The 17,692-nt window shown below is 43.2% G+C and overlaps 1 protein-coding gene across 6 annotated transcripts in view; it reads left to right on the forward strand.

The window, feature by feature from the left end:
- Positions 1-17,692, forward strand: part of PDE4D (phosphodiesterase 4D) — a 968,497-nt gene that overhangs the window by 558,657 nt on the left and 392,148 nt on the right. The gene's annotated exons all lie outside the window — the stretch shown is intronic.

Here is a 17,692-nt window from a genome sequence, read left to right on the forward strand (position 1 = left end):
TAAAATATCAAGTATTCCGGTACTTATCAGCTGCTGTATGCAGGGGCGGTCTTGGCATTTCTGGGGCCCCAAGCGAAGTTATGTCTGGGGCCCCCCCCCTCGACCAGCGTTCCAAAACAATAGACCGCTGTGTGTTGCCCCCAGTAGTTTATACCCCTTGTGCGCTACCGCCAGTAATATATACTCCTTGTGTGCTTCCCCAATAGTATATACCCCTTGTGTCCTGCGCCCAGTAGTATATACCCCTTGTTTGTTTCCCCCAGTAGTATATAGACCCCTGTGTGTTTTCCCCCAGTAATATATAGCCCCCCGTGTGCTCCCATAGAAGTATATAGACCTCCTGTGTGCTGCCCCAGTTGTATATAGACCCCATGTGTGCTGCCCCCAGTTGTATATACCCCCTGTGTGCTCCCCCACTAGTATATAGGCCCCCTGTGTGCTCCCTCAGGGGTATTTAGCCCCCCTGTGTGCTCCCCCACTTGGATAAAGACCCCTGTGTGCTCCTCCAGTAGTATATAAACCCCCTGTGTGGTTCCCCAGTAGTATATAGACCCCCTGTGTGCCCCACCAGTATTATATTAACCCCTTGTGTGCTGCCCCAGTAGTATACAGACCCCTGTGTGCTCCCCCAGTTATATATAGACCACCTGTGTGCCTCACAAGTAGTATATAGACCCCCTGTATGTTCCCCCAGTAGTAAATAGACCCCCTGTGTGCCCCACCAGTAGTATATAGACCCCTGTGTGCTCCCCCAGTAGTATATAGCCCCCCTGTGTGCTCCCCCACTTGGATATAGACCTCCTGTGTGCTTTCCAAGTTGTATATAGACCCCATTCTGCTGCCCCAAGCAGTATATAGGCCCCCTGTGTGCTGCCCCCAGTAGTATATAGACCCCTCTGTAAAGCCCCAGTAGTCTATAGCCCCCCTGTGTGTTCCCCCTGTTATATAGCCCCCCTGTGTGCTCCCCCCATTTATATAGACCCTCGATGTGCGCCCCCCCCAGTTAAACAGACCCCTGTGTGCTCCCCCTTCCATATAGTATATAACACAATAAAACAAACACTTATACTCACCTGGGTCCGGGCGTCTCCTCTTCTCTTCACTCTTGTGGCCGCAGGAAGGGTTTTCCGTGCGATCACAAGAGGCCGCACTCCCCTTATCCTGGCGCCGATGCTCCAGTGATGTCACTGGAGAGCCGGCACAACAAGGACAAAGCTGCCACTTGTGACCGCAGGGAAAACACTTCTTGCGGCCACAAGAGTGACTGACAGGAAGGGGGCCAATGTCTCCCGCCCTGTCAGTGCTGCTGCATGTAACTATGAGCGCTTATTACGAGTGCTCATAGTTACAGTTCAGATGGCAGCAGCGAGCGGGGCAGCGGCCCTGTCCAGCGGTCTTGAGCACAAGAGCAGGGCATGGGGGCCCCCTTGAATGTTGGGGGCCCCAAGCGATCGCTTGGTGTGCTTGGTGCCAAAGACCGCCACTGGCTGTATGTCCTACAGGAAGTGGTGTATTCTTTCCAGTCTGAGATAGTACTCTCTGCTGCCTTCTCTCTCCATAGTAGGAACTGTCCAGAGCAGTTGCAAATCCCCATTGAAAACCTCTCTTGGACAGTTGCTGTGATAGGCAGAGGTGGCAGCATGTGGAAGACTTGATATTGTAATTGTGTATTTGTAATTTACAAATCTATATAACTTTCTGGCATCAATTGTCATGAAAAAAAATCTCCGGAGTATCCCTTTATTACAAGTGTTCAACCACACCTTTACTATTAGCTAAGGGAATGAAGGCAAGCAACAATGCACACATGTACCATCACTGAATTACTGCAGGTGCATGTGACAGTGATGCAGGAGGCATTGTGTTATCAATGCTAAAATGTTTTTGCCACAAATTTAGCCGTTATAGAAACCAGTGAAAACATAATAGGAGATAACACGCATATTTCATGTTTTTTTCCCAACTTGCTTGTTTCTGGCTGTACCGAAGCTGTATAGACGTGCAAAGCTCATACACAGCTGTAAAATGATGAGGGCTCCAGTAGGGACCCCCTACTAATAACAGTATGGTTATAGTAATAGTAAAAGCAACGTGTTCAGAAAGGTTCACTAAGCAAGATAAATTTAGCATGTTGGTTATGGTTATCAAAAAGTCATTTTATCACAATGTTATCCATTAACTAAACTCTCAACCACAAGAGAGCCTTGTGCCTGAAAGGTTACCTAGATTCCTTTGCCACATACACAATTTTTTTTATTGGGCACAAGAGCTCCAAGCCACACTTCAGTCAATTTCCTATTTAGTGCCATAGTGACCTCTTATCAGGCCCATCCACAATTCCCTTATTACATGGACAGCCAGTATATCTACGTAATAGAGCCTGCTACAGTGCCCCAATCACACTGCAAATTGCAGTCCCTCGAGAACAAAACCATCCATTGTGCCCTAATGGCACTGCCAATCACAATGCCCCAATAATACCAGTAGTCTGAATCTCCCAGAATAAAAGGTGGCCTTATCTGAATACTGCAAGCTATAGTTGACCCAGAACAATGCAGAATACTTTCACCTAGATCAATATACAGTATGTATGACAGGAAATTGTCCAAAAAGTAAAAAATATCATTTTAAGTGTTGCTAGATTGGAGACCCTTCCCTCTCTGTTGGATTTATTATATGCTACTCCCAGGGGCATAACTAGAAAGGCCTGGACTCCATAGCAAATGTTTAGGCATCTTCCCTAGTGTCCCCCATGGTAGACATCTCCCCTAGTGTCCCCCATGGTAGACATCTCCCCTAGTGTCCCCCATGGTAGACATCTCCCCTAGTGTCCCCCATGGTAGACATCTCCCCTAGTGTCCCCCATGGTAGACATCTCCCCTAGTGTCCCACATGGTAGACATCTCCCCTAGTCTCCCCCATGGTAGACATCTCCCCTAGTCTCCCCCATGGTAGACATCTCCCCTAGTGTCCCCCATGGTAGACATCTCCCCTAGTGTCCCCCATGGTAGACATCTCCCCTAGTGTCCCCCATGGTAGACATCTCCCCTAGTCTCCCCCATGGTAGACTTCTCCCCTAGTGTCCCCCATGGTAGACATCTCCCCTAGTGTCCCCCATGGTAGACATCTCCCCTAGTGTCCCCTATGGTAGACATCTCCCCTAGTGTCCCCCATGGTAGACTTCTCCCCTAGTTTCCCCCATGGTAGACATCTCCCCTAGTGTCCCCCCTGGTAGACATCTCCCCTAGTGTCCCCCATGGTAGACATCTCCCCTAGTCTCCCCCATGGTAGACATCTCCCCTAGTGTCCCCCATGGTAGACATCTCCCCTAGTGTCCACCATGGTAGACATCTCACCTCATATCCCCCCGTGCATAGTGTCCCCCCAAATAAATATCTCCCCTGGTCTCTAGTTAGAATTATGTGTCTTCATGTGTTCCTGAAGCTTTTTAGAATGGTTTTACTTGTTGTGCTCAGAGAACAACTATTGCCCATGTTGTAAGGTTACACTCTGGGGTGTTTGTGGTCGGCTATTTATAGGTACTATCCAGTCTGCAATCAGTACTCATGGCATAGCTGTGGGAGTAGGGCCATGCGCCCCTGCTACTGGATGGCAAAGGGGCACCAATGAGTCACTGTTACTTGACCATAGTAATCAGATACATTGGCTTATACAAAGAGGGAGATTTATAAAACTGATGTAGGGTGCCTTCACACCTGCCGGATCCGCAGCGGCTTTTCATGCTGCGAGTTTGCAGCGAAATCAGCTGCGGATCTTGTACTGTGAAGCTCAATGGGTCCCATACACGCAGCGGCCCCTTTAACCCCTGTGCATCACACAGCAACGGCCCGAGCAGGTGATGTATGCTCGGGGCCGGGGCTGTGATCGGGGGTGCGGGGGGCCGGGGCGGTGATCAGGTGTGCAGGGGGCCGGGGCGGCGATCGGGCATGCGGGCGGTGCGGGGGTTTATGGGGGCCAGGGCTGCACACTGCGGGCGGCCGGCAAGGGTTCAAGGGGGCCGGGTCCCATGCAGGCAGCGGATCCGCTGCGTGTATGGACCCATTGAGCTTCACAGTACAAGATCTGCAGCTGATTTCGCTGCGGATCCGGTTGGTGTGAAGGCACCCTTAAAGTAGAATTGTCTTAGTTTCCCCTAGCAACCAATCAGATTCCACCTTTGATTTTTTAAAGAATCTGTGAGGAGTGAAAAGTGGAATCTGATTGGTTGCTAGGGGCAACTGAGCCAGTTCTACTTTAGATCAGTTTGATAAATCTCCCCCTTTTATAGTGTTCTGATGCCATGTCATGATAACGTGTTAAGTCATACGAAGTAATAGTACCAGTAAAGCAGCTTCTCAAATCTTACCACAATGTGTTTGGTAAATGCTGTATTTGAAGGAACAGATGTAGTTGAAAGTGGCTGTGAAGTCTTTGAAAGTGGCAGTGTAATAAAAAGCATGTTCTCGTGTATTCCTCATTTACTGGCATTGCCTGAGGTGATACCTGTCATATCACATCTGTTAGCCCGTGCAGACAAGTAGCCCGCTACTTACGTTTGCCGTCTTCTGTGCACTTGTGTGAACAGTTTTACAGAAAGTGTAAACCCAAAATGTCTTACAGAATATCCACATGCAGAATATTTCATCTTTTATTCTACTAAACAATGGACAAAGGGTAACAATAGGCAGAATAGACATTCTGCATACTGTGCAGTTTTCTCCCCTTCTATTGGGACCAATTAAATATTGTTCAGAGTGGAGAACCTCTTTAGGGTAGCTTCACACGTACGCTGCGAGTCGGCTAGGTCCTGGCAGATCACTCTCACTACATACACACAGCGGTCTGAACGACTGCTGCGTGTGTGTAATTCTGCCGGCCGCTTAACCCCTTCAGCTGCCGCCCGGCTCCTGCTCTGCTCCCGCTCTGTATACATTACCTCTCCTTGCTGCACAGGGTCCCGGCGTACTGCTCTCTCGCCCGGCCAATCAGTGGCTGCGGCTGGGCAACACACTGATTGGCCGGGCGGGAGAGCAGCACGCCGGGGCCCTGTGCAGCGAGGACTTGTAATGTATACAGAGCGGGAGCTGGGCTGCAGAATTACATACACGACATACGTTGTTCAGACCATTGTGTGTATATGTAGTGAAAGTAATCTGCCAGGACCTAGCATTATTAACGCTGCAAGTCGGTACATGTGAAGCTACCCTTAATGGGGATCTCTCAGGAGGATAAGCCTTGTGTGCCTTTATCCTGCTGGTGCATAGCAGCATCATTGACTATTCATCATTTATCAAAATGTAAAAGAGGGTGGTTAGTGCACTTAGGGTGGTCCTTTTGCCCTCAGTGCATGGATTCACCTGCCCTGCAGAAGTCCTACTTTTGAATATACAGCTAGCACTCCGCAGTGATATCACCCTCAGCCGCTGTTCACTGCAGAGCATCAGATACATATTTATTAGTAGGCGTGCTGCAGGAGTCGGCGGCTGGGTGGGTCGATGCACAAAGGACTAAAGGGCTGCCCCGAGTGTACCAAGCACCCTCATTTACATAGGAATAAGAAATAGGATTACTCAATAACACTGCAGCACTCCAACATAATAAAGATACAAGAGGCTTCCCTGTCTCCTGCTCTAAAAGAGTCAATAACCAAGTTAGGACAATTTATCCTGCTGATCCCCTCTAAAGGGGTACTCAGGAGAAAAAACAATCAAATCAACTGGTGTCAGAAAGTTACAAACATCTGTAACTTATTTCTATTTTAAACTCTGAAGTCTTCCAGTACTTCTAGTACTGCTGCTGTATGTCCTGCAGGAAGTGGTGTATTCTTTTCAGCCTGACACTGTGCTCTCTGCTGCCACCTCTGTACATGACAGGAACTGTCTAGAGCAGTAGCGGTGCGGATTTGCTCTGGACAGTTCCTGACATAGACATAGGTGGCAGCAGAGAGCACTGTGTCAGGCTGGAAAGAATAGAACAATTCCTGCAGGACATACAGCTGCTGATAAGTATTAGACGTAATATTCAAATCTGTATAATTCTTACACCAGTTGATTTGAAAAAAATAAATAAATAAATATTTTTGTTTTTTTTTGTTTACTGAAGTAGCCCTTTAATGTAGCCTCAAGCACTGTAGTATATACTTTGTATTCTAGTGCTTCATAAACATCAATCTAGAGTCACTCTTTCAATCTAAGCTAAGATTAGCAATGTACACTACCGTTCAAAAGTTTTTGGTCACATTGAAATGTCCTTATTTTTGAAGGAAAAGCACTGTACTTTTCAATGAAGATAACTTTAAACTAGTCCTAACTTTAAAGAAATACACTCTATACATTGCTAATGTGGTAAATGACTATTCTAGCTGCAAATGTCTGGTTTTTGGTGCAATATCTACATAGGTGTATAGAGGCCCATTTCCAGCAACTATCACTCCAGTGTTCTAATGGTACAATGTGTTTGCTCATTGGCTCAGAAGGCTAATTGATGATTAGAAAACCCTTGTGCAATCATGTTCACACATCTGAAAACAGTCGAGCTCGTTACAGAAGCTACAAAACTGACCATCCTTTGAGCAGATTGTGTTTCTGGAGCATCACATTTGTGGGGTCACTTAAACGCTCAAAATGGCCAGAAAAAGAGAACTTTCATCTGAAACTCGACAGTCTATTCTTGTTCTTAGAAATGCTATTAGAAGGCTATTCCATGCGAGAAATTGCTAAGAAATTGAAGATTTCCTACAACGGTGTGTACTACTCCCTTTAGAGGACATCACAAACAGGCTCTAACCAGTAGTAGAACTGGTGAGTAGAAAAAGAAGTGGGAAGCTGTGTTGCACAACTAAGCAAGAAGATAAGCACATTAGAGTCTCTAGTTTGAGAAACAGACGCCTCACAGGTCCCCAACTGGCATCTTCATTAAATAGTACCCGCAAAACACCAGTGTCAACATCTACAGTGAAGAGGCGGCTGCGGGATTTGGGGCTTCAGGGCAGAGTGGCAAAGAAAAAGCCATATCTGAGACTGGCCAATAAAAGAAAAAGATTAAGGTGGGCAAAAGAACACAGACATTGGACAGAGGAAGACTAGAAAAAAGTGTTGTGGACGGATGAATCCAAGTTTGAGGTGTTTGGATCACAAAGAAGAACGTTTGTGAGACGCAGAACAAATGAAAAGATGCTGGAAGAATGCCTGACGCCATCTGTTAAGCATGGTGGAGGTAATGTGATGGTCTGGGGTTGCTTTGGTGCTGGTAAGGTGGGAGATTTGTACAGGGTAAAAGGGATTCTGAATAAGGAAGGCTATCACTCAATTTTGCAACGCCATGCCATACCCAGTGGACAGCGCTTGATTGGAGACAATTTCATCCTACAACAGGACAATGACCCTAAACACACCTCCAAATTGTGCAAGAACTATTTACAGCAGAAGCAGGCAGCTGGTATTCTATCGGTAATGGAGTGGCCAGTCACCAGATCTGAACCCCATTGAGCTGTTGTGGGAGCAGCTTGACCGTATGGTACGCCAGAAGTGCCCATCCAACCAATCCAACTTGTGGGAGCTGCTTCTAGAAGCGTGGGGTGCAATTTCTCCAGCTTACCTCAACAGATTAATAGCTAGAATGCCAAAGGTGTGCAGTGCTGGAATTGCTGCAAAAGGAGGATTCTTTGACGAAAGCAAAGTTTGATGTAAAAACAATGTTATTTCAAATACAAATCATTATTTCTAACCTTGTCAATGTCTTGACCCCAAACTTTTGAATGGTAGTGTATGTATTACAACTTAATGGATTTGTTGTGTATACATTAAGGTACTGAGTCCAGACAACAACATATTTATTGACTTAAATTTTACTAACGTAACCCTGCAATAAAGTTCTCACACATTAATAATGAATACTAAACTTGTAATCATTATATCCAGTGTCTCCCAAGAATCTGAATCCTCCTCTTGACACTTTGGTGTCATGAATAGATGACAGGCTAACTATAGCTTCTGGCCAATGTTCTTCATTATGACAATAATTGAGAATTCTTTAGCCTGACATCTGTTAACTATGGATAGGAAAATATATCTGCACTAATGGTTACAGAAATATATGCCTGTCCTTGATCCATCTTTGAGGTCAGAAAATTGCCCAGAAGATTAGCCCGAAGGTATCTTTTTTTCTTTTTCTTTTTCTTTTTTTTTTTACCCCCGCAAAGCACAGTTCACTCCAGGTTGGTGACTTGTTGGTCAGCTAAGAAGAGCAAGACTGGAGTCATCAGGATAAGAATAACAATATGGCATCTATGTGTGGAAGATCTCTAGAAATAGTCACTGACTTGTAGATTTGTGCTTATTTAATGCCATTAGCACATGATGTCCCTTAGCACCACCTCCCGGTCCCTGCCCTATCCACTTTATCTGGTTCCTGGGCCGTCACCATGCCATCTCTTTTCCTGCAGTTCTTGGACTAGCTTAGAGGATCAGCACACAAACCTCTAGTGTGGCCTCCACCTGTCCCTGCTCAGCACTACCTATTTAAGGCTGCTCTGCCCAGTTACCTGCTTCAGTGTGATCCCTCAGTACTGTGTTTGACCTGGAGCATTGACCCTTAAAAGGGGTACCCTGGTAAAAAAAAAAAAATTGTCAGCTATATGGTTATACAGATTTGTAAATGACTTCTATTTAAAAATTTTCAATTCTTCCAGTACTTATCAGTTGTATGTCCTACGGGAAGTGGGGTTTTCTTTCTACTCTTGTCACTGCTTTCGGCTGCCACCACTGTCTGTAAACTTAACTGTCTTAAGCAGTAGATGTTTTCTATGTGGATTTGGCAGCAGAGAGCACCATATTAGACTAGAAACATAGAAGATTGTCGGCAGTAAAAGACCACCTGGTCCATCTAGTCTGCCCTTTTAGTATTTCCCTTCTTATAATCTTAGGACAGATATAAGTTTATCCCAGGCAGGCTTACATTCTGCTATTGTAGATTCTAAGCATCTCTAATCTTTCAGTAACTTAAACGAGAAGTCCTGGCAAAATAATTTTAAGATATGTTTTTGCCCAACAACAGTTATGAAAATTACTAATAGACACTTATTATGGGAAACGCACCTATAGTGTATTTTCCCTGCACTTACTACAGCATGGCGTGTTCAGGTCTCTGTAAAGTTGGTGATGTCACGTCACATCAACTGCCAACTCCTGCTGTCCCAGTGTGTCCCACCGCTGCAGCAGGAGCCGGCAGTTGATGTGATGTGACATCACTAGAGATGAGCGAACCGGGTTCGGGTTCGAGTCGATCCGAACCCGAACGTTCGGTATTTGATTAGCTGGGGCTGCAGAACTTGGATAAAGCTCTAAGGTTGTCTGGAAAACATGGATACAGCCAATGACTTTATCCATTTTTTTCCAGATAGCCTTAGGGCTTTATCCAAGTTCAGCAGCCACCGCTAATCAAATGCCAAAAGTTCGGGTTCAGATCGACTCGAGCATGCTCGAGGTTCGCTCATCTCTAGACATCACCAATTGTACAGAGACCTGAACACGCCATGTTGTAGTAAGTGCAGGGAAAATGCACTAAAGGTGTGTTTCCCATAATAAGTGTCTATTAGTAATATTCGTAACTTTTGTTGGGTAATAACATATCTTAAAATTATTTTGCCAGGACTTCCCCTTTAATAGAAAGAATACATTACTTCCTGCATTACATATGTGGTGTCCCACCACTAGTGTTTTTTCTCTTCTTTTGTGCACCTGTCAAAAAGCTTTTCTCTCTAGTTAGGTGGTGGATGAGGTATTAAGTTTCCCCACTAGGTGTCAGTGTTTCTTATATGCTTACAAACGTATTTCTATGCACGGCTGAAAGAAGGTAATGGGTTAAGGTTTATCTGCGTACTATGTGTTATATGCTGACAAGTAGGAGGTGCTCTTTTTTTCTCTATCTATCCTCTCTCTCTTCTTCTCCTGTGCACACTCATTTCCACCATTCACAGGCAGGCAAACAAAGGCCGCTGTAGGAGGAGTTTTACTGGAGGAGGAAGTGCAAGTTCAGTTCTAGTCTGATTCTCAGCAATAGAGGACACACAAAAGTCAAGTTTCTGCAGAAGCCAAGCCAGGGCCTGGCTTATGCCAAGACCCTTGTCAGGGACAAGGGTCTGTTAAGTCTAGCCATAAATGTGAGCAGATGCAGTTAGAGACCAACGCTTTTTCTTAAACACTACCACTTTCACTATGCAGTGATAAGCACCAAAAAGGGAGAGTAGTCCAAGGAACACCCTGACCCATGCCTGGAACACGTCAGAAAAGTGCAGGGCAGTATCTTGAACAAGATAGGAACTAGCCCCAGTAGGACAAAGCAACCAGTATACAAAGGTTTACGTATCTTACTGCGCAGTGCACATAACTGGGAAGACTCGGACACCTAGCTATACCCAAATAACCACGGCTGGGACTCATACTACCCTACTGGGATGGGTTCTACGCTACCAGAAGGCAGTCAGACATGGTCTAAATGTGAGTACGTGTATCACTTCACTAAGAATATCTCTAGCAGAGTACAAGGCTACACTAGTACAGGTTCCAGAAGAGTACAAGGCTACACTCGGTTACTCTACTCTCCACTAGCACCACTGAAACTACCTCTCTTACTTCTCTCAAGCACTAAGGTCAAGCATTCAAGTCTGTGTAAAGATTTTTTCTTTTTGAAACTGTGTACTGTGAAATTTCAAAACTTCCTGTAAAGTTATTCTAATTTTATTCTAACATACAGGACGCTGTTCATCTCTGTCTGCACCAGCACCTATACACACACCACCGCACACCTTGGGTTATTTTTCCCCTTTCTATGGTTGGTGGTACCAACAGTCTGGGTGGGTCAGTTGCCACTTAAGACTGTCGTGACAAGAGCCCAAGGGATCCGCGAAAACTCGGCAGGTTACCAACCATTTTGGGGACGCAAACCGGCCATACACTAAACAGGTATCAACATCACACCTCTGTGCTGGACTAGCATTAACACTAACAATACTGGCCTAGTACCACACATACAGTAGCTGTTAAGTACTGGAAGACTTGAGATTTTTAAATAGAAGTAATTAGCCAATCTGTATAACTTTTTGACACCAGTTGATTTGAAAACATATTTTCTCTCTGGAGTACCCCTAGAGCCCATTCTACCTGCAACAAATCAAATTTAGTTGGTTTATACTGCCCCAGAATCTTGTGCCACCCTAAGCCACGCCCACTTCAGCAAAGCCACACCCCCTAGATAAGACCACACCTTTATGTCAGACTATGGGGGAAAATGTCTACTAAGACTATTTTTTTCCTGTAAGATAAGCCAGAATGCAATAGTAAATGTGCCCCTATGTCTTCTATATTGCTTTTCTTATCTATAGACTGTGTCTGTCTGATTTTGCATATAAGCCTCATTTAGGAAAACTAGGCAAAGCTGTAATACTGGCCAGTGATCTGTATAATTTCAGATACCCCCCCCCCCCCCCCTTTACATAGATAATATAATAAGTGGTATAAGCAGAAATACATGATAATGAATCAAAATAAAAGGAAACATCAAGAACGGTTGCTTTTTATAGGAAATATGTAAATAGTTTAAATACATGTAGAATATTTCTATATGTGGTGAATCAGCAGACCACTATATAATCTGCTTTCCATTGATAGTATGGTAATCTGAATACTCTTTTTTTGTGTGAAGAGATTGGTTTCTAATGATCTATGGAAAGTAAGGTGTCGAAGAAAATGCTTGTGATATGTGATGCGCTTGTACATAGTCCTAAGGATATAAATTACAATCATATTTTAGTAAATAGGAAATGCTGATGCTTTCAAGCAATACAAAGCTGCCTGTGCCTGGATGGAGGGAGTAATTCTATGTCATCATGGGGATGGGATCTGTGTGTAGTCTATATTTCTTCATATAGAAATGTCACAAACTGGGCTATATGTACACACTGACCATTGAATGGCCATGACCATGATCATGAGCATCTTGCTGATCAGTAATATACATGGCCACATGTGACTGTGATCTCTTTACTATTGTTAAACTGACCTGTCAAACTGTTAGCAATCAGCAACATTCTTCAAACCTGAATGCTCAGCATTTGATTCCCTGCGGATGCAGAAGCTAGATGTAGCCCTAGGGCTGCCATGAAACATGGATACAGTCTATTGCTTTATCCATGTATTCCAGGACACTCTAGGGTGGCATCCAACTTCTGCAACCCCCAACAGTCTGTCAGATCTGCTCAACACTACTCTTTATTAGAGATGAGCGAACATGCTTGTTAGAGTTCACTTTTTGCTCAAGTATGAGGGTACTCGAAAGTACTCAATACTCGACCGAGTACCGCATAGTGTTTGAGTAAAAATTATAGGCTCCTCCCCGCATGGCAGCATTAATTAACCACTAAACATGCAGGGAAGGGGTTGCAAGCATAGCAATGATTGGCCAGCCATATCAGGTGACCTGGGTGCATATAGACCTAAGTGATACTGGTACACAGCTGCATGTATGACTCTGAGCTGATATACAAGGGTCTAGATCTGAGCCACCCCTCCTGTTTTATTAGGATTTATGTAAAACAGTGGTTCACCCATGGTGGATATACGTCAGTATAAAAAGGAATTCAAAACATTTAGTACGTGCCATGTTTGTAGTGTATAGCAGAAGCAATACCAGGAGGTGTTGCAGAAGTAATGCCAACCCTAGCTCTAGGCCCCCCAAGACTGTCCCTGCCTACTTGCCAGCCAGACCCTAAGCAGTTGGACGATAATCCCTTTACTAGGTAAGTGAAACCCAGACGAGACAAGACAGACAAAACAATAAAGAAAAGTCAAGCAGTTACAGGTTATACCGGAGATAGTAAAACAGCAGGCAAAAACGAAGGTCAAAAGGACAGGCAAAGAGGTCAGAATTCCAAGTAATTCAATCTAATATGAATAGCCAGCTCTAGCTATATGAGACTATCAAGCAATGTGCCAGAGCACAAGTGGACTTCTCATAAGATGCCAAAGTCCCAGTCCAGGGCGCGATTGGGCCAGCCCTCTGACATCCAGACTATACAGAACACAAAGGAAAGAAGATATGTGGAGAAGGCAACTGTTGATCACTACTCAGGCCAAACCATCTGCAGCCCACCTGGGGCTACCAGAGGAAACCACCAGAGGAAACCAGACGGATGTGGTGAAACCTTGTATGAATTTCTTGTCTACTGATTGGTCGCACAATTCTGCTCTACCATAAGTCCTAGAGGTATCTAAGTACTGGGAGCCATTAAGACCCAGGAAAGGCAACTTCAAAGGTGAAATCTGGTTTTGAACAACCTATCACTGGATAATTTGGCCAGCCAAAACATTCATCATAAGGGTAAAACATATTTAAGTCCTACACAAGCTCCAGGTTGTACAAGGATATGCAGTGATACCCATAGAAGTCTGTGGGGCTCTGGTGTACCACAATATGTTCATTTTATTTATGTTGGAATCCATGGGAAAGGAAAACGTCAATTTATAGACATGTCACCCTTATATTGACTGTCCTTCAAAATGCAGTGACAGACATTGAGAATGGAATTCAGACAAAGATTACTTGTTTTCCATCTCCTATTTTAGTAATACATGACAGGGTCTTTCATATCAATCATATTAAATTAAACAGTTTTCCAAAAGCATGATGCTGAATCCATGGGAATAGCCTCAGGATTGTGTGTGTGTGGGGGGGGGGGGGGGATAAGAAAACTTTGCTCTGCCTTAAAAGATTAACAACTTGTGGAGGATACGGCAAGATTAACCGCTCAAGAATAGCTCAACCAAGTTGGAACAGAGACTAGTGGTAAAATAATATGGTTATTCGTGGTTAATAATAAATGCCATAGAGGAACCAGAGAGTAAATACTATCTGGTTCTTTTCTTGTACTGATTAGGCTAGGTTCACACTGCGTTTTCAGCATCCGTTTAATGGATCCGTTTTTTTTAACGTCCAGAAAAATAGGGTCAGCAACGTTTTTTGGTCCGTTTTGGTCCGCCAAAAAAAACGGATCCGTTTTTTTTTATAATGGAAGTCAATGGAAAAACGGATGCACACAAATGAATCCGTTTTTTTGCAATCCGTTTTTCATGCGTTTTTTGCAAAAAACGGATGCGTTAAACGGATGCTGAAAACGCAGTGTGAACCTAGCCTTATGAAATTCAGTCATCCCCTAGGAGTACGTACAAAATAAATTTCTATCTTTAAACTCAGAATCAGAGTTAAATGTTAAAAGTAAACTTCTTTATAAATCTTTATAATCAGTATAGTCAGAACTTCATTGTTGTTGTTTTTTTAAGGGTTCTGGATTCCATTGAAAAATAGTAATGATTAAGCTGCCAACAATAAATGAAGCTCAGGAGCTAACTGCATACTGTTTTATTAATTAAAGGGGATCTCCCACAACAAAACTTATTCCCTAGCTATAGGTTAGAGGATAGCTAGCCTATAAGTAGGGGTTTGCCCATTCAGACAATGGAGGTGAAATATTACCTGGAATGAGCAAAGCACACAACACATGCGTGGCCAGCACTCCATTCATTCTCCATCCAAACATTACCAAGCTCATGGCTCCATGGAGAGGCTGGCCATGCATGTGATGCACTTTGTTCATTTTAGATGGTCAGACCCCCTTGTAATCTATCCTATGGATAGGGTATGGTGGGATAACCAGTTTAATAAGTACCAGCAAATAAAAGCTGATAGAGGGCAGATGATGACAGAGCAGCAAAACTGACTTCCTATGATGCATCATCAGGGCTAGGTTAGTGGCTTTTTATTTTCCATGTATAGCAAAGTAGTTTTCAATATTTAATGATGCAAAATGCATCCTATTTAAAGCACATATAAAATCAATTTTTCCATTGCGAATGTAAAAGTTGTTCTTCTTTTTTTCCCTTCCTTAATTTTTAAGTTCACATCTTTCATCTTTTTTGTCTACTGTGCTTTTCTGAAGTAGGTCATTCATCAAGGGATAGAAAGTGATTAAGGAATCAGTTTCTCAGAAATATCTGTAACTTTCATTTGTGTTGAGTTACTTACATGCAAGTTTAAGATTATTCGCCAGAAAGATATTATTTCCACTAAATATAATGAGAAAATATAACCTCTCAAGATTTCTGTGTCCTGGATGAGGAGAGCTCAAGAGTGCGACTTGATGACTTGGCCTCCATATTTCCTAGATCTCAACCCCATGTGCTTGAGGCTATGTTCAGACACAGCATTTAATTAGCTCTATTTTTGATGTGATTTTGCCGGTATTGTAAAAGAGCACTCTTATACCGCAATTAAGAAAAATAGCACAAATTAATGCTAATTAAATGCTATGTGTGAACATAGCCATAGGAACAATAGGACTTAATGTGCTGCTAACATCTAGTGCCAGTACACCTTCAGAGACCTTGTGGAGTCCATATATCGATGAGTCTGAGCTGTTTTGGTGAACCAACACAGTAATCAGCTGATCAGTGTTTTCATATTTAAATCATTAGTAGATTTTAGACACAATTAGTGGAGCTTTACATCTGTGGTGTCTCCCATATGCTGCACACATACAGAAGAGAGGATCCTGTTCTCCTCATGCTCCATAAACACCATAAGAAGCAGTAGCAGCATGGAGGACAGTATGAAGCAGTAGTAAACACTTTAAACACTTTAAACACTTAGCACTTCTGTTGTCTTTTTGCAGTCTCCTTGTGCCTCTCTGTTGGCCTCTACTTCTCTCTGAACTTCCTCCTCTTCCCAACTCCCTCCTTGATCTCATTTTCTCTATATATATTTTATATGCAACGTGAAACCTTCTTTCTCAGTTAGGTGCTAGTCTATCTCATGCAGGATGGAATTGAGCTGTTCAGAGTTAGTGAAAGATTATTAATGGGGGAGAAGAGATGCTTCATATTAAAAAAAAAAGAAGAAGCATTTTTCTCTGGTAAGATATATTACATAGTTGTCTGCATATACTAACAGCACTAAAAGTCCTGATTTTGGTCAGGAGTTACTTTATAAGTAGTTACTGTTTCAGTATTGGTAAAGCGTTAAAGGAGCAGTCCATTCAAAATTAGGGCATTGTGTTTTGCCTAATGTAGGATGTTAGGGGACAGTGGATCACAGGGTATTTATTTCAGTGTTCTTTGAACCCTTGTATCTTGCACACACTTTCACCAGACTTAAGTCAGGAGTTTTGTGAGGGGCGTTTCCTAAATTAAATTTTTGCCTGTATACCAGACTTATATATTGGGGGCACATTTATCAGTTTGTTGGTCTTAAAGGAGAACTGGCCCCATTTTTTTCTGAGCGCCTGAGGACAGGGTGGGTGAAAACAATCCACTTACCTTTAAAGCTCCCTCGTTGCTGCCTGAATTCCGCTGCTCCGGTCCACAACTGCTTTCTGGTCTTGACATGGGACTTTGGGTGTGACCGTCCAGCCATTCAGTGGCTGTAGCTGTATCTCACCTCTGTCTCTGAAAGTCCTGTCTCAAGATCAGGAAGCGGCTAGGGGACTGGAGTGACGGAATGCAGACGGCAGTGCAGAAGCTGGGGAGGTAAGTGTTTTTTTTTTTTTTCTTTCACCCACCCCCTCTCTGGGCGTTTTTTAAAAAAAAATGGTTTCTGAAAGGAGTTCTTCTTTAAGGCAGCTTTCACATGTTGCACTTTTTTTGTTTAAGCTGTTTTTGAACTAAATCCTGAAGTTGATGCAGCAGGAAGCAGAAGTATAAGCCCATCCTTTATATTTCCTGATTTCCTTTTCAATACACTCTTAAGTTCTGCTCAAAAATTGCAATGGCAGTTCAAAAAAAAAAAACTGCAATGTGTGACGACAACCTAATACATTTGATAAAAACTATTTTGCAGTCAAATGTACATAAAAAATGAATACATAAATTATGAATAATTTCCACTTTAAGGTAAAAACCAGGTTTGAAGTTAGAGTTTAAGATTTCAAAGCAAACTAAAATATCAAAATGTGCACATGGTTAGAAAAATTTACCGAATTACAATTTTGGCAGCACAGAAGAAAGTAAATCCCGACACTATTAGTGCAAAACCACAGCTCTCATATTCAGCGTGTTAGTGGTAGCCAGATGTCCTCTACTAGCGCTGGTGCTCATCATAAAGCATGGGGAAAGTCCTCATATAATAACAATACAAGAGAAGAATAAAGGTGGCACTCACCTAAAAATAGCTCAATAGTGGAAGTTTATTCTATATATACACTTTGCCCATGTCTATGTACCCATTTATATATGGATTAAACTTCTACTATTGAGCTACTTTTTGGTGAGTGCCACATATATTCCCCTCCTGGATTGCTCTATATTTTTGAAAAAGCCACTTTTTTTTGGAACTAAGCAGTAAAATGGTATCCATAACATGGCACATTATTCATTCAGTTATGTCTGTAGTCAGGATAACTGGTGTTACAAGATTTTCAACTACCATCTAATGAGACTGACGTGAAAACAGTAGGCAATGACTGCATCACCAGTGTTGGTTTAGAGGGTGGCACACTCTGTTATGACAGCTGAGAGAAGAATGTGTGGCACTATAAAAGTCATCCAGAATGGCTAATGATCTCTACAGTCTCACACCCAAATACAATCTGTTTACCTGGTAACACTCTCTCTAAATCCTTACAGGTTACTAATTTGGCTCTATTGTC

Source organism: Dendropsophus ebraccatus, chromosome 3, assembly GCF_027789765.1.
Source record: "Dendropsophus ebraccatus isolate aDenEbr1 chromosome 3, aDenEbr1.pat, whole genome shotgun sequence".
In the NCBI taxonomy this organism is placed as follows: domain Eukaryota; kingdom Metazoa; phylum Chordata; class Amphibia; order Anura; family Hylidae; genus Dendropsophus; species Dendropsophus ebraccatus.